Genomic DNA, 18,565 nt, shown 5'->3' with positions numbered 1-18,565 from the left:
GGTAGAGCAAGAGTGTTTCAATAGACATTTTACCTGCAATATGATATTCTTAACTATTCCTCTGCCCAGAGGCAGTGCAGTAGGTTCCTCACCCTCCACAGAGGATGCTGTGGATAGATACAAACCCACTCATTGCATTGCATTCACTTATGGTTGTGCCATGAAGATAATAGGTCAGGCCATTCATTCTATGCAGTGCTATTTCCTTGAATTCATGCTATTAAAGCACCTCTTACAAGGTAGACATTTACTTCGTTATATGAAGAATTTTTTTCACTGCGGTAGACTATAATGGTGTGTCATTTGAATAATGCATGAATCATACATGGAGCCCCATCAGACTGAGCGATAAGAGTGCTTGTGTTAAATCGCTATGCTAATCCTTAGTAATGTTGACATGTCTATACAGTGCCTAAATACTTCATCAGTGGGGAGAGTCTAAATACAAATGTAGCTTTTTGTTACCATACTTTGCATCCGGCATGGTATCTATTATATTCATTATAACATGCATTCACTTGTAATTACTTGCCATGTCACTTCAGTGTGGCACTTTCTAAGTTAGAATGTTAGTGTACATGTACCACATAGGGGGCAAATGCTCGTTAACATTTTATGTCTGTGTAATGTCATGCAGGTATTTTATGTGGATAGGTAATGCTGACTTATTTTGTAATGCCACAAGGTTGATGATGGTATTTACAAATGTCAGATAATGTCAGTATAACTGTAGCTCTACTCCATAGCCTACACAGTGGCCTTGCCGACAGCATTACAGGCAACTGCAATGAGCAGTTCTGGTCCTGGTTGTTCTGTGTTTTTTGGCTGAGTGTGTTGAGCGTTCAACAGGCAGTTGGCTGGGGCTGTCAGTGCCTTTCCCTAGTGATGTGGTACATCACTGTGCCGCAGTCACTGGACTGCTGGCCTCATTGGTTTAGATGGCAAGGGAAAACAATTATAACATAGCTAACTGCGTATTTATAGCTGATTCAACATTCAGTCGTTAAAGGCTGTGTCTGTGAATTGTGTTTACCCTTACAGTTTTGATGTTTTGTTTGTGTTCTAAAAAGTTCCCTTTAAGAGTTTTTTTTTTTTTATAGTGTATGACCAAAGATGACAGATCCCACCCCCCAGTTTATGAAGGCAGAGTAATGAACCACTGAGAACAACATCTATAACTGTATTAGGAATGTCTAAATCCTAACTAATCCAGTTAGTGTGTATCCTTCCATTAAAGCCAGACTTAGGTCTCATTTGCGTAATTTGTCATTATGAAATATCAAACTGTCGGGGTCACAAACCCAGGCAAGACATAATGTAAACACACCCAGGCAAGACGTAATGTAAACACACCCAGGCAAGACGTAATGTAAACACACCCAGGCAAGACGTAATAACGTGCTCTATCTGAGAGTTCTCATGCGGCCGCAGGGCCAGCCGCCCATGATCAGTCAGTATCAGACTGCAGGTGTTCTCGTTTGCTTGTAGCCTATAACAAGCATGTAGACCACTATACTGTATTATACAAATTACAATTTATAAGTGGAGTCAGCTATGAACGTTACAGCAGTAAAATGTAATTCCAATTTACTTAGGTTAAACAATATTGGTCGCCAACTGCGGGGCAAAGGTAGCACTGTATCAGCTATATCTTGCGGTGCAAACACTTGCCTGGAAAAGCCGACACTCAAACTATAGGGTTGAATTATAAAATAAATTAGACATCAAAAGGTTGCAACAGTAAATGCAACATCCAAGAGGAAAACAATTAGCCAGCTAGCAACTCCAGCAAAGTTTGCATGTACCTGTAACGTTTATTTGTTTGTGGGCTAATCACCCACCGGTAGGCTATACACATTTGCAAGCAATGTATGTGTGGATCTATCTGTTTACTAGCCAGCTAAATTAGCTAGTTAGTTTCTTCAATTACCAGTAGACAGAGCTGGCTTTCGTGCTTATTATCTATAGTGTGCAGCATGCGGGCACTGGACGTGCTGAGGAATCTCAAATATGGTCCAACTAGCAAGTGTTGCACTAGGAAAATATTCTCAATCCCTTGCTGAATGAAAATTGCCCACAATTCCAGTTTTCATTCAGAATATCAAGCTAGCAACATCAAAGCAACTTTGTAACAAGAGACCAGCCAGTATTTTCTAATCTGTGCCCCTGCGCATAGTCAACTGTTGCACAGACGGGCTGACACACTGACAGCCAGGAGCCAATATTATTTACTAATAAGACATGCATTTGTCAGCTAAGTTACCCTTCTGTATCACTCAATTCTCATGTATAATGAGTCTTGTTTGTAATGAGATTGAGATAGCAAGATATGTGTTGTTGATGTGTTGCTGTAGTCGTGGATGGATCAGAGGAACAGATAGAACGTGTGCGAGATAAATTATCAATAGGCCTATGTGTCATAATTACCTTGAGAAATCTGACCTGTAATTTGTAAACAAAGCTGTTATACTTATAATTCGTGAAACCTTAACTTATCACTTTGAAGTGACCCAAATGAGAAATTCATCTTTCATCTTGACATTGAGATATTAAAACAAGAAAAAAAGTGACATTTTATTTTGGACTTGCTAAGACTGGCTTTAAGCTGTACTTTGTCATTTGAAATCCTTTAAAACAAATGTATACTGATGATGCTTGCTGTAGTTTACATACAGTACATGTATCTAGTAGTGGAAAAAGTGCCCAAATCATACTTGAGTAAAAGTAAAGATACCTTAATAGAAAATTACTCAGGTAAAAGGTGAAAGTCGGCCACCTCTGCTGAAGCGCGGGAACCTGTTGAAACCGGCTGGGGCGCAGGAGGCCGGGGACCTAGAGCGCCGAAGTAGGAGCAGACGAAACAGCACCCCCCTCTCCGACGTGCGGCTCCAGCCGCAGGACGCCAACCAGAGAGACGTTCCCGGGGATCAAGAGCGGACCGGTCGCCTCCGTAGAGGCACAGGAACCTGACGAGCAGCCTGAAGCGCCGGAGCCTAGCAAGCCAGCTGTCGCATGGGAGCCTGCCGAGTCTTAAAAACCTGACGAGCTAGCTAAGGCATGGAAGCCTGACGAGCTAGCTGAGGCATCCTCGGTAGACTCAGCAACAGACGCTTGACCCACCAACCGAGTCTTGACACCCAATGTACCAGCTGAGGCATGTAAGCCTGAAGAGCCGGCTGAGGCATCCTTCGGTTGCTCCGGCAGCGGAACCCAGACCCGACGTCACCTCCAACACAAAAACAAAAAACACTCCCTAATGCTTCCCTTTGGTGAGGCGTTATTCTGTAACGATGTATGCTGAGAGTCGGGAAGCAAGTTCAGGGAGTGAATAAATGTAATAAATAAATTAACAAAACGAGAAACACTAACAGCGCACCGACATGAAACAGAAACAAGGGCAGGTAATCAAGGAGGTGATGGAGTCCAGGTGAGTGTCAATAAGCGCTGGTGCACGTGACGATGGTGACAGGTGCGCATAATAATCAGAAGTCTGGTGACCTAGAGGCCAGAGAGGGAGTATATGTGACAGCTGTGGTTTCTGACACATATATGGTTGAATCATCAGCACAAGTGGACACACAGGCTTTCTTTAATGCCAGTGACAAAAATAGAGTAGAGGGTAAAGGGCCTAGAGAACTGCCCTGCGGGACACCATACCCTACATTTGACATTAGAGAAGCTTCCATTAAAGAAAACCCTCTGAGTTTTATTAGATGTATAGCTCTGAATCCACGATATGGCAGAGGTTGAAATACCATGAAACATACGTTTTCTTAACAACGGGTTATGTTCAATATATCAAAGGCTGCAGTGCAGTTCCCTCAATGTTCTTTTTGTCAATTTCTTTAAACCAATCATCAGTCATTTGTGTCACTGCAGTACATGTTGAATGCCCTTCTCTGTAGTGGAATGACTTTGGCTTCCCTAAAGGCCTTAGAACAAACACCTTCCTCTAGATTTAGATGAAAGATATGACAGATAAGAGTTGCTATAGAGTCTGCGACTGTCCTCAGTAGCCTTCCATCTAAGTTGTCAATGCCAGGCGGTTTGCCAATATTGATCGATAAATCATTTTCCCACCTGACAAAATTCAAAAATAAAATGCTTTCATTATTTAGTTTTTTTATGCATGGATACTGTGGCTCACTGTTCATTGTTGGCATTTCCTGCTTAAGTTTTCCCACTTTGCCAATTAAGTAATCATTAAAATAATTGGCAACATCAAATGGTTTTGTGATAAATAAGCCATCCTGATTTGATGAAAGATGGAGGCGAATTTGTCTTTCTGCCCATAATTTCATTTAAAGTACGTCAATGTTTTTTCCCCATCATTCTTTATATAATTGCTCTTGGCTTCATAATACAGTGCTAAAATGGGATCCACTTGAGTGCTGAAATGGGATCCACTGTGCAGCAGACGTATGATTGGCAAAATATGTTTCCCTGTATTATATACAGATTAGCTACCTGGATTGGTTGTTGTCATTTCATCTGATGCAGGAAGAGAAAGCAGTATCATCAGATGTGCATTAGACAGATATTATTGTCTCATAGCTTTTTCATTCTGTATTATGTGAATAAGTCAACTTTTCAAGTGCATAAAGAAATAAAGGAGCATTCAATAACCTTTTGGGGTTCAAAAGATTGTCACTGTGGGGTAACCTTTTCAGGTCAAAAAGGTTCATTCAGGAACCCCTCAGAAAAGGTTCTTAGAGGAATCGCTGTGACATTATGCATATATTTTAGCAAAGTGTCGCAGATTGAATTTTATATGCTGATACTGGGCTGCCTGTGTAAAGTTTCAAACAGGAACCCGTTTTTTATGGGAGGGGTTCAATTTTTTACCTTTTTAATAATATATTATAGCTGTGGCAGCCTATCATAAGATTGGAGGCGTGGCTTTCAGATAGTTATTTTGGCCGTCCGTGAGAGTAAATGTCATTCCTGTTCATCATATTACTTTTTTACACTACGAAATAAAAATGTCCTTGAATATGTATGCATATTACTGTACATTATTCTAATATAATATTAAATGGCTACTTCAGGATTTTAGCAATGAAGCCATTTATTTACTTCCCCAGAGTAAAATGAACTCATCAATACCATTTTTATGTCTGAGTGCAGTTTGACGAAATTGCTAACTAGTGTGCAGCAGTCCCTCCTGCAGCAAAACACCCCCACAACATGATGCTGCCACCATCTTGCTTCACGGTTGGGATGGTGTTCTTTGGCTTGCAAGCCTTCCCCTTTTCCCTCCAAACATAACGATGGTCATTATGGCCAAACAGTTCTATTTTTGTTTCATCAGACCAGAGGACATTTCTCCAAAAAGTACGATCTTTGTCCTCATGTGCAGTTGCAAACCGTAGTCTGGCTTTTTTATGACGGTTTTGGAGCAGTGGCTTCTTCCTTGCTGAGCGGCCTTTCAGGTTATGTCGATATAGGACTCGTTTTACTGTGGATATAGATACTTTTGTACCCGTTTCCTCCAGCATCTTCACAAGGTCCTTTGCTGTTGTTCTGGGATTGATTTGCACTTTTCATACCAAAGTACGTTCATCTCTAGGAGACAGAACGCGTCTCCTTCCTGAGCGGTATGACGACTGCGTGGTCCCATGGTTTTTATACTTGCATACTATTGTTTGTACAGATGAACGTGGTACCTTCAGGCATTTGGAAATTGCTCCCAAGGATGAACCAGACTTGTGGTGGTCTACAATTTTTTTTCTGAGGTCTTGGCTGATATCTTTTGATTTTCCCATGATGTCAAGCAAAGAGGCACTGAGTTTGAAGGTAGACCTTGAAATACATCCACAGGTACACCTCCAATTGACTCAAAGGATGTCAATTAGCCTAACAGAAGCTTCTAAAGCCATGACATATTTTTCTGGAATTTTCCAAGCTGTTTAAGGGCACAGTCAACTTTGTGTATGTAAACTTCTGACCCACTGGAATTGTGATACAGTGAATTATAAGTGAAATAATCTGTCTGTAAACAATTGTTGGAAAAAGTACTTGTGTCATGCACAAAGTAGATGTCCTTACCAACTTGCCAAAACTATAGTTTGTTAACAAGAAATCAAGGAACTCCAACCTAAGTGTATGTAAACTTCCGACTTCAACTGTACCATAGACCTCTAGTAATTTATTGTGTGCTAGTAGATACCATAGACTTCCAGTCATTGCGCTAACACTAGTTAGCTCTAACGTCCTTCATACTGGATGCAGAGAATAGTATCCATAAGTTCATCTGACTTTGGGGAAGTTGATTAATGGCGTCATAGCCAAAATCCACAAGTATCCCTTTAACATTGCTGATTATATATGGTAATAAAATGGTAACTATTCCAACATTGGGATTTGTATAGGCTCTTGAGGAACTCATACACCTCTGTAAGCCTCATTACTGAAAAACTGTTAGTGTTCAATATTAACATGTAATGACAATACAACAGAACAGATTGTCCGGAACTACATTTACTCTAGCGTGTGGCCAAAAATAAATATCTGAAAGCCACGCCCCTAATGAGCCATGTCTCTAGTCTTCTGATCTGACCTGCTGAGTCATATTTTGATAACCCAGCATCAACAACACAACCTGGCTGTTTTTAAAGAAAACAATCCAAATAAGTGACCAGTTGGGTCATCCAAACAACCAAGCATTTTCAAGAGTGTAGGCTAGGTTGAAGATACTATAGCTATTGTGCATTCGGAAAGTATTCAGACCCCTTCACTTTTTTCCACATTTTGTTACATTAGAACCATATTCTAAACTGTTTTCCCCCCTCCATCAATCGACTCACAGTACCCCATAATGACAAATCCAAAACTGTTTTTAAGAAATTTTGCACGTTAAAAAAACAAAAATATCTGAAATATCACATTTACATAAGTATTCAGAACCTTTACTCAGTACTTTGTTGAAGCACCTTTAGCAGCGATTACAGTCTTGAGTCTTGGTTATGACGCTACAAGTTTGGCAAACCTGTATTTCGGGAGTTTCTCCCATTCTTCTCTGCAGATCCTCTCAAGCTCTGTCAGGTTGGATGGGGAGCGTCACTGCACAGCTATTTTCAGGTCTCTCCAGAGATGTTGAATCGGGTTAAAGCCTGGGCTCTGGCTGGGCCACTCAAGGACATTCAGAGACTTGTCCCGAAGCCACTCCTGTGTTGTCTTGTCTGTGTGCTTAGGGTCGTTGTCCTGTTGGAAGGTGAACCTTCGCCCCAGTCTGAGGTCTTGAGTGCTCTGGAGCAGGTTTTCATCAACGATCTCTCTGTACTTTGGATCCGTTCATCTTTCCCTAGATCTTGACTAGTCTCCAAGTCCCTGCAGCTGAAAAACATCCCCACAGCATGATGCTGCCACCACCAGGCTTCACCGTAGTGATGGGGCCAGGTTTGCTCCAGATGTGATGCTTGGCATTCAGGCCAAAGAGTTCAATCTTGGTTTCATCAGATCAAAGGATCTTGTTTCTCAGTCTGAGAGTCCTTTAGGTGCCTTTTGGCAAACTCCAAGTGGGCTGTCATGTGCCTTTTACTGAGGACTGGCTTGCGTCTGGCCGTTCTACCATAAAGCTCTGATTGGTGGAGTGCTGCAGAGATGGTTGTCCTTCTAGAAGTTTCTCCCATCTCCACGGAGGAACTCTAGAGCTTTGTCAGTGACCATCGGGTTTTTGGTCATCTCCCTGACCAAGGCCCTTCTCTCCCGATTGCTCAGTTTGGCTGGGCGTCCAGCTCTAGGGAGAGTCTTGGTGTGTCCAAACTTCTTCCATTTAAGAATGATGGAGGCCACTGTGTTCTTGTGGACCTTCAATGCTGCAGACATTTGGTTCCCAGATCTGTGGCTTGACACAATCCTGTCTCGAAGCTCTATGGACAATTCCTTTGACCTCATGGCTTGGTTTTTGGTCTGACACGCACTGTCAACTGTGTGCCTTTCCAAATCATGTCTAATCAATTGAATTTACCACAGATGGACTCCAATCAAGTTGTAGAAACATCTCAAGGATGATCAATGGAAACAGGATGCACCTGAGCTCAATTGAGGGTCTGAATACTTATATAAAAAACATGTGTTTTTTGTTTTTAATACATTTGCCAAAATTTCAAAAACCTGTTTTCTTTTTGTCATTATGGGTATTGTGTGGAAATTGATTTTAGTGTGTAGTATCGTGATGGTATCAAGTATCGTGATACTAAACCTGGTATCGGTATCAAAGTAAAAATGATTGTATCGTGACAACACTAAATTGTACTAGCAAATGTCCTGGCTGGCACACAAATGTGTTACACTCTATGTGTGTCATTCATTGCAGACACTTACAGTGCCTTCAGAAAGTATTCACACCCCTTGACTTGTTCTACATTTTGTTGTGTTACAGCACGTGTCAAACTCATTCTCCGGAGGGCAGAGTGTCTGCGGGTTTTCGCTCCTCCCTTGTACTTGATTGATGAATTAAGGTCACTAATTAGTAAGGAACTCCTCTTACCTGGTTGTCTAGGTCTTAATTGAAAGGAAAAAACAAAACCTGCAGATACTCGGCCCTCCGCAATTTTATTTTTTTTGTCACTGGCCTACACACAATATCCCATAATGTCAAAGTTGAAATGTCTTGAGTCGATAAGTACTCAACCCCTTTGTTTGGCAAGGCTAAATAAGTTAAGAAGAAATTTGCTTAACAAGTCACATAATGAGTTGCATTGACTCACTCTGTGTATAATAATAGTGTTTAGCATGATTTTTAACAACTACCTCATCACTGTACCCAAGACGTACAATTAACTGTAAGGTCCCTCAGTTGAGCAGTGAATTTCAAATACAGATTCAACCAGAAAGACCAGGGATGTTTTCCAAGGCCTCACAAAGAAGGGCACCTATTGGTAGATTAGTAAAACAACAAAAAAAACAAGACATTGAATATCCATTTGAGCTTGGGGATGTTATTAATTACACTTTGGATGGTGTATAAATACACTCAATCACTACAAATATACAGGCGTCCTTCCTAACTCGGTTGCCGGAGAGGAAGGAAACCTTTCAGGGATTTCACCTTGAGGCCAATGGTGACTTTAAAACAGTTAAAGAGTTTGTGATAGGATAAAACTGTGCATGGATCAACAACATTGTAGTTACTCCACAATACTAACCTAATTGATAGAGTGAAAAGAAGGAAGCCTGTACTGAATATAAATATTCCAAACCATGCATCCTGTTTGCAACAAGGCACTAAAGTAATACTGCAAAAAATGTGGCAAAGCAATTCACGTTCTGCCCCGAATAGAAATCCAATACAACACATTACTGAGTACCACTCTCCTTGTTTTCAAGCATAGTGGTGGCTGCATAATGTTATTGGTATGCTTGTAATCATTAAGGACTGTGGAGCTTTTCAGGATACAAAAGAAACGGAATGGAACTAAGCACAGGCTAAATCCTAGAGGAAACCCTGGTTCGTTCTGCTTTCCACCAGACACTGGGAGAGGAATTCTTCTTTCAGCAGGACAATAACTTTAAACACAAGGCCAAATCTACACCGGAGTTGCTTACGAAGAAGACAATCAATGTTACAGTGTCCTAGTTACAGTTTTTACTTAAATCTATGGAAAGACCTGAAAATGGTTGTCTAGCAATGATCAACAACCAATTTTACAGAGCTTGAAGCCTTTTGAAAATAATAAAGGCACAAATTCACAATCCCGGTGTGGAAAGGTCTTAGAGACTTACCCAGAAAGACACACAGCTGTAAGGTGCTTCTACAAAGGATTGACTCGGGAGTGTAAATGATATATTTCTGTATTTAATTTTCAATACATTTTCAAAAACGTCTAGAAATGTGTTCACTTTGCCATTGTGGGCTATTGTGTGTAGACTGGTGAGAATTAAAAAAAAATATTTTTCCCTCAAGCTGTAACACAACAAAAATGTGGAATATTTTCTAAAGGCACTGTATGTATTACCATTGTTAACATTGATCTAGTGCTAAATTGATATAGATTGGTGGGTTTGGAGCTTCCATGAAAGGCATTTCACTGTACTTGTGCACGTGACATTAACACTTTAAACCGGGACTGCTTCCTCACATTCCCTTCAGAAGTACCCCTTTTTTCCCAGTCACCAAGACGCACTGAGACATTGTGTTGACATTGGAGGGTTTTGCGGTATGAGAAATGCCTAATATTTTGTGTGTATGTGTGTGCACGAGCGTGATAAACTACTGAGAATGTGAAGAGGGCAGTAGGAAACGAGGTAGTCTTTAATGGATGTGACACTGAACCACTACAATTATTTAATTCACACCCCTCCAGCCTAACATTTTAAGTAGTACAAGACTTAAGGGGAATTGCAAAAGGTTTATAAGTCATTTTCCTAGTTAACATGTAAATTCATGAATCATAATGAACCATTATAGCTTATTGGTTCGTAATGTATGATCTTAATTTTAGTGCATTTCGGGGCTATAAATCTGAGTGCCAAATAGTGATTTTACACTGTATATTGAGAGTTAGTTGTGGGCTACTGCTTTAAACATACTAAATATTCATGGTTGAGGACATTTCTTCTCATTCCAGTCGGTGTGAGAAGGTCAACCACTGTCGTCATTGCCTGGTTTCTTCGAAAAGTGTGTTTGTGTGATTTATTTTTCTTCCTGGGATTAATTTGAGATTCTTCACACATAAGTACACTTTTAGGGGCTAAAAACACCCCTTACACATCCTTATCCCAATCAAATAGTTTTTTATGCAGTTTCCTTATATTTGAAATTCTCTATTAAGAAAATGTATCTTTGACATTTCTTATATTCAAAATGTATCTATCTACCATACATTTATTTTATGTTGACTGACCCATAGCAGGGCTTTTGAAAAGGGCTGTGACTCAGTCTCATAACGGGCCTGTTAATAGTCAAGTCTTTAGTTTCGTTGGCATGGTAAAGTTATACCATGGCTGTGTTTGACTCAGGAAAGAGCTTGTTTTCTTGACTTTTTTTGACCTTCGCTTTTTTTCTCTCAACTTTTCCACTTAAAGAATGCAGGAGTGTGAGTAACTCAATGCCACTTTTACACCTCACTGAAAAAGTTACACCACTAATCAGGTTTCCACCCAAACTTTTTATGCGAGTAACTTACATGTCGGATAAAAAAAATGTCATGACAGGCCTGATGGTAAACTTTCCAAATGTCGACAAAACAAAATACGCTAGACAAGGTGGGGATCTCTTTGTCTGCAAAATTAATTAAGCGAGAAATGTTGGTGAAAACACTTTCATACGCAATTATTGATATTATAAGTAAACTTGGAGTCACGCGATGACATGTTGTGTTGTCCTCCCATTATGACTCAGGAATGCATGCAGTTTACTAGGCTACAGATTAAATAAATTATGATGAACTTCACAGGGTGGTGAAAGAGCAAGGTGATGAACTTGATTCTCCTTTCCAATAAATATTGATAGTCTTATTCTGGTGACATGATCATTGATGCTTGGCTGCCGTTCGACAAATAAAAATAATCTTGCTCTTTTGTTCATAATAATCTCATCGTATAGGTATCCTGCGTCTGCGAGCTGTTGGCTAGATCACACGTGCCAATACCAGAGTAGGCACAGTCGCTATATATATTGAACATTTGATGGAAACCCATTTAACTTGGATTTTTTTATTCAATACATGGAAATGTAGCCGCAGAAGGTATTTGTATGTGCACTACATCATCACACTCAGCCTTTTATCTGCAACAAGTCAATTTGATGGAAACACATCCCTGGTGGGAAAATGCCACCATTTATGGTCCCGTGTGGCTCAGTTGGTAGAGCATGGTGTTTGCAACGCCAGAGTTGTGGGTTCGATTCCCACGGGGGACCAGTACGGGGGAAAAAATGTATGAAATGTATGCATTCACTACTGTAAGTCGCTCTGGATAAGAGCGTCTGCTAAATATGTAAATGTATTTAGATGGAAACCTAGCTACTAACACAGCTATTTTAGTGATGTGTCTCTTTTTTCCATAGGACTTTTGGCGGGTCTCTAATGCTCTTTCTAGCAAAGATAAACCTGTTATTTGGAGTTTTGAATGGACCATTTACATTTTATAGTATACACGTATTGACATTTCTTGACAGGATTACGCGTAATACCATGCTTTATTTTGGAAATAACTTACTAAATAACTGACTAAAAAGTGTTCATGAGCCAATGCAATTCATATATTTTATTTCAGTATACATTTTGGAGAGATGTTGCTGCTGAAATCAGTACAGCAAGAATAGTGCCGATGGTCTACCTACCAGAAAGTAAAGTCACTGAACTACATGACACTGTGCTTCCATATTGTCATATGTCATTTCTTGTATTTCCACCGCCACTGACTGCACTGCACATAATTATGTTAAATCATGCCTGCTCTAATATTTTACGTTCCCATAATCATAACTCTCTGCATCGGGTCATTTACAGAGTTAATACCTGAATCACAGTTTGAACATCATGCATTTTAAAGGCCAGGAAAGGCAACTGTCTTTATTATTAACTATATGAAGCAGAGTATGTAAATAGGAAAATATATAGTGAATATGAGTGTACTGATCTTTTGTACAGACAACCTATTGGAGGTATGTTCTTGGTTTTTCATGAAGGCCTGGTAAAAGAAATGAAAAGAGGGATTTTGTCACATGTGGGCAGCTGCCAAGTTTCAAATGCATATCAAGAGACAAAAATATGTGCAGTGGTTGTGTTTGAAAGTGTAGGCGTCTGTCAAATGGTTTAACCAACCTGCAGGAATTAACACTCTTTCAGTGCCAACATTTGATAACACAGCCTATCAAACTGTATTTGTCACGTACACAGTTTACAGCAGGTATGACAGGTGCAGTGAAATGCTTAAAGTAGGAGGTAGCAACAGTGTCTGTCGGCACCATCTTCTTCTCCTCGATCCAGGTTTGAATTACCTCAACATTGTTCCCAAGATACCTATGAACAGTGTTATCTTGTGTTATAACATGAACCACAAGATATATGACATTTGTGTATTTGACCATGAAAAAAACATTTGATAAGTTTTTAATAATCACTAAGTAAATATATTGTTCTTTGGGATTCTTCTTCCCTCTATCCAGCGACAGTAGGCATATTCTGCTATAGAATTGTAGAATTCTATGTGGTGAGCATTCCACAACTCCCAGGGTACCTCAATTGCGTTGACTTGTGAAGATTCTCAGCCGTGTTGCTGCCTTCCCCATTGACATAACATCTTGCAACACCCTCCGTCACCGGCGGTGCAAGGGATAACATTTCAAACAATCAGGGTGACGCATGACATATACTGACATATCCACCACACAGCCCTCATCACAACATCAAATGGGCTTTCAAATAATCAATTTCTCAGATCAAGGCAGCTGCTGAGATCTGTCGTTACTAGGAATCCTCTTCAGTTGTGATCCAGTTGTTGACGTGATTTGCATGCAGTTCTAGTTTTGGGCAGGACCAACCCTCTCTCCTTGGCAGGTTCATGGCTTATATGCAGGGAGCATTTCTTAAAAGGACCTTTATTACTTTCATTGCAGACCTCTGGGGCTTATGGGTTTGTAAGTATGCAGTTCACAGCTCCAAGATTTTCCATCAGTGGCAAGAGTAAGAAATCCTCTCTTTTCAGCACATTGAGCCAAGTCAAATTCAGGTAACAGCGAGGTTTTGCCTAGATTGCTGCAAAAGCTCCATGGCATTTAGTGCATGATCCAATGAGAACAGAAAATCTCCAAGCTGTTTCAAAGCTTACAGTCTGATCTGGTGATCCATGGTTTTGTCTGGGGAATATATTGTAATTTCTAGGGTTAAATGGTACTTACATTAGTCTGGCTAACACCTAACTCCAAGTCCTCCTGACTTCAGAATCTGGAAAGGCTGTTTTGATGTTGTCGGCACAATGCATCGATAATGGAGGGGGATGTGCTTTTACTGGTTTTTTTTTTTTGTGTCTTTCTCACTCAAACACTAACACGCATAGCCATACACAGCCCCTGAGCTCCACCCTTTCCATTACAACTGTTGGATTTTCCAAACAATGAGCTGTCTCAACCACCCCCCCAGGAAAAAAACAACCTTTGAGAGAACCAATCAATGCTTCAGCTAAATTACAGAGCAAATACTGCATTTACAATTGACCTCCTGTCCAGACCAGTTTGTCACAGCTCTTCATCTGCTGTGAGTCACATGAGTCGCATAAGCTAGGCTATACTTAAATAGCATTATGTTAAAAATATGAATGATCAGGATGGTGCATTGCATGACAAACGTTCCAAACACAATTTGAAGTGCTCCCTCTCTGTGGGGAAGACACATAATCCCTGTGACAATGAATGAGTCCTTGAATCAAAGGGAGCAACCACTTGTGATGCACAAACAGGTTTGAAAATACATTTGTCAATATAATGGTTGTGTGGGTCGTGGTCGTGAGAAGGGTCATTCCACCGATTCGGTGCCCTTTGAGAAGTGTTACTTGGTTTAAAAAAAATACTTTGATTTTTAACATTCTATCATGAAGAGCACATGAAAGTTTAATTACAAAACACTATATATCCATTTTCAGAAATGTTGCTGATTTTGATTTTATTGTTTAAAGAAATTACATTCTGTTTTTTCACTTATCTAATGTTGGCATGGGGTTGTTTAATGACAGACATGTATTTGTTTAAAATCTATCATGTTTTTTAGCAAAATGCTATATATCTAAGAGAAATGAGTAGTACTGCTAGATTTTGCACAGTCAAATGTAAAAAATAACATTTTTTTTTTAAATAAAGAAATGTACAAATGCTAAATTTTTTACATCAATATTAAAAAATGAATAAAACAAACAATTCAATACAGTAATGAGATCTTTATGTAAAACATTTATATTTGACATTTTGGCATTTTATCATATGCTCTTATCCAGAGCGACTTACGGTAAGTGCATTCATCTTAAGATAGATAGGTGAGACACCCACATACAGTTGAAGTTGGAAGTTTACATACACCTTAGCCAAATACATTTAAACTCAGTTTTTCACAATTCCTACCATTTAATCCTAGTAAAAATTCCCTGTTTTAGGTCAGTTAGGATCACCACTTTATTTTAAGAATGTGAAATGTCAGAATAATAGTATAGAGAATGATTTCTTTAAGCTTTTATTTCTTTCATCACATTCCTAGTGGGTCAGAAGTTAACATACACTCAATTAGTATTTGGTAGCATTGCCTTTACATTGTTTAACTTGGGTTAAATGTTTCGGGTGGCCTTCCACAAGCTTCCCACAATAAGTTGGGTGAATTTTGGCCCATTCCTCCTGACAGAGTTGGTGTAACTGAGTCAGGTTGTAGGCCTCCTTGCTCGCACACGCTTTTTCAGTTCTGCCCACACATTTTCTATAGGATTAAGGTCAGCACTTTGTGATGGCCACTCAAATACCTTGACTTTGTTGTCCTTAGGCCATTTTGCCCCACTTTGGAAGTATGCTTGGGGTCATTGTCCATTTGGAAGACCCATTTGTGACCAAGCTTTAACTTCCTGACTGATGTCTTGAGATGTTGCTTCAATATATCCATGTAATTTTCCATCCTCATGAAGCCATCTATTTTGTGAAGTGCACCAGTCCCTCCTGCAGCAAAACACCCCCACAACATGATGCTGCCACCCCCGTGCTTCACTGTTGGGATGGTGTTCTTCAGCTTGCAAGCCTCCCCCTTTTTCCTCCAAACATAACAATGGTCATTATGGCCAAACAGTTCTATTTTTGTTTCATCAGACCAGAGGACATTTCTCCAAAAAGTACGATCTTTCTCTCCATGTGCAGTAGCAAACCGTAGTCTGGCTTTTTAATGTCGGTTTTGGAGCAGTGGCTTCTTCCTTGCTGAGCGGCCTTTCAGGTTATGTCGATATAGGACTCATTTTACTGTGGATATAGATACTTTTGTACCTGTTTCCTCCAGCATCTTCACAAGGTCCTTTGCTGTTGTTCTTGGATTGATTTGCACTTTTTGCACCAAAGTACATTCATCTTTAGGAGACAGAACACGTCTCCTTCCTGAGCGGTATGACAGCTGCGTGGTCCCATGGTGTTTATACTTGCGTACTATTCTTTGTACAGATGGACGTGGTACCTTCAGCTGTTTGGAAATTGCTCCCAAGGATGAACCAGACTTGTGGAAGTATACAACTTTTTTTCTGAGGTCTTGGCTGATTTATTTAGATTTTCCCATGATGTCAAGCAAAGAGGCACTGAGTTTGAAGGTAGGCCTTAAAACACATCCACAGGTACACCTCCAATTGACTCAAATGATGTCAATTAGCCTATCAGAAGCTTCTGAAGCCATAACACTAAGTTGACTAAGTTGACTGTTTAAAGGCACAGTCAACTTAGTGTATGCAAACTTCTGACCCACTGGAATTGTGATACAGTGAATTATAAGTGAAATAATCTGTCTGTAAACAATTGTTGGAAAACTTACTTGTGTCATGCACAAAGTAGATGTCCTTACCAACTTGCCAAAACTATAGTTTGTTAACAAGAAATTTGTGGAATGGTTGAAAAATGAGTTTTAATGACTCCAACCTAAGTGTATGTCAACTTCCGACTTCAACTGTATCACAGTCAAATATACAGGATACAAACATTCCATTAGAGGTAAACAATGCAAACAAAAATAAAATAATGTACATCTAAATTCTAGGAATAAAAAATCTGAGAACAGCAATATTCTATACACACATGAAGGTACTCATAAGCAATACTTTCTGATGAAAAAAAGCATGCGAATAGTTGGTGGATATAGCATTTTGTAAATAAACTATGTTCAACTTAATAAAAAAATAAGTGTTCCCATCTCAAGAGGTTAAATAAAATAAAAGACTATAGTAAGTGCCAAATAAAGTAACAGGGTTGACCATAACAGGGTCTATGATTTCATCTTAAATCAGCCATAAATCCCCTCATGACAGGGGCAATGGAAGCCTCTTGTGTGCAACAAAGAGTGGCAATTGAATGCAAGCTTCACAAAAAAATATGAAATTCATAAAACATTTCTAGCCTATGATAACAGGGTTGACGTGTTAGGCTCAACCCACTCAGTTTTCCACGACAAAATTGCCAAACTTGCACTGTGATTTGACTATTAGATAGATCAATGTTAGATCAATGTTTCTTAAAACAAATATTTAAGAAGGAATAGTTTCACCATATTAAAACAAGAATTCAGTTCACGTCACAGGATTGACCTTACAGCAGAATGAGGGAAATACGTAAAGGACTCACTAGTCACATGAAATAAATAATAATATTCAGAAATGATTTTGTCAAAGCAACAAAATAATTAGGGCTTCACCATGATGGTGAAACCTGGAGATTTTGTTGATTTAAGTGGGTTTAAATCTTCCTAGAAGTGACACAGGGTTGACGAAAGGACATGTCAAAATGCTGAATTTTGGCACTTTAGCATGCCTTTATTCATATTAAAATGAATTATCCATGTGGTCTATATTAAAGGGCACTTTATTTAATATAACAGGCTTTAAAAATGCAATATTGTTGAACAATTTCTATTTAAAATATCAAAGTATTGCAAAAGGCACTCATTTCGTGGAACAACCCAGAAAGACCACATAGTTGTGATGTTGTAGGAAAACACGGAGTCTCATTTATACTGGACAGTGGGAGGCTTCATGCCTAGACATGAATGTATGCTCAGACCATACAGTGTACTGTACATTTGTGTTATCAACTTGTCCAGTACCTCGAAGAACACGTTCCAGCATACTTTTGCCTTTTGAATTAGACTCTGCTGCTTTTTCTCTAGGAACCCTAGTTATTTCTACTCAATTATAAATACAAGGTTTCAAAGGCCTCAATACCAGTGGCCTTGTAGTATATGGAAAGTGGAAAAGCCTATGCTGAAAGGACTTTTAGCAGAGCACTTAATTGGAATCTGCTATGTACAGTTCAAGCATTCAATGCTGTATGTACACTCTTAGAAAAAAGGGTTCCAAAATGGTTCTTCGGCTGTCCCCATAGGACAATCCGTTTTGGTTCCAGGTAGAACTAGAACTTAGCTGAGAAAAATAGAAAATATAGCGTGCATAACTATTCACCCACCCAAAGTCAATACTCTGTTAAAGCCACCCTTTGCAGAAATTTCACCTGCAAGTCTCTTGGGGTATGTCTCTATAAGCTTGGCACATCAAGCCACTGGGATTTTTGCCAATTCTTCAAAGCAAAGCTGCTCCAGCTCCTTCAAGTTGGATGGGTTCCAATGGTGTACAACAATCTTTAAGTCATACCACAGATTCTCAATTGGATTGAGGTCAGGGCTTTGACTAGGCCATTCCAAGACATTTAAATGTTTCCCCTTAAACCACTTGTCCTGCTGGAAGGTGAACCTCTGTCCCAGTCTCAAATCTCTGGAAGACTGAAACAGGTTTCCTTCAAGAATTTCCCTGTATTTAGCACCATCCATCATTCCTTCAATTCTGACCAGTTTCCCAGTCCCTGCCCATGAAAAACATCCCCACAGCATGATGCTGCCACCACCAT

At 39.6% G+C, this 18,565-nt stretch overlaps 1 protein-coding gene across 1 annotated transcript in view; it reads left to right on the top strand.

Moving 5' to 3' along the window:
- Positions 1 to 18,565, top strand: part of pth1r (parathyroid hormone 1 receptor) — a 92,258-nt gene that overhangs the window by 1,689 nt on the left and 72,004 nt on the right. The window lies entirely within an intron of this gene.

This window comes from Salmo salar, chromosome 03 (genome assembly GCF_965601325.2).
Source record: "Salmo salar chromosome 03, fSalSal1, whole genome shotgun sequence".
Taxonomy (NCBI): domain Eukaryota; kingdom Metazoa; phylum Chordata; class Actinopteri; order Salmoniformes; family Salmonidae; genus Salmo; species Salmo salar.
Note: the sequence above shows the minus strand (reverse complement) of the source record. Positions and strands in the feature narration are given on the sequence as shown.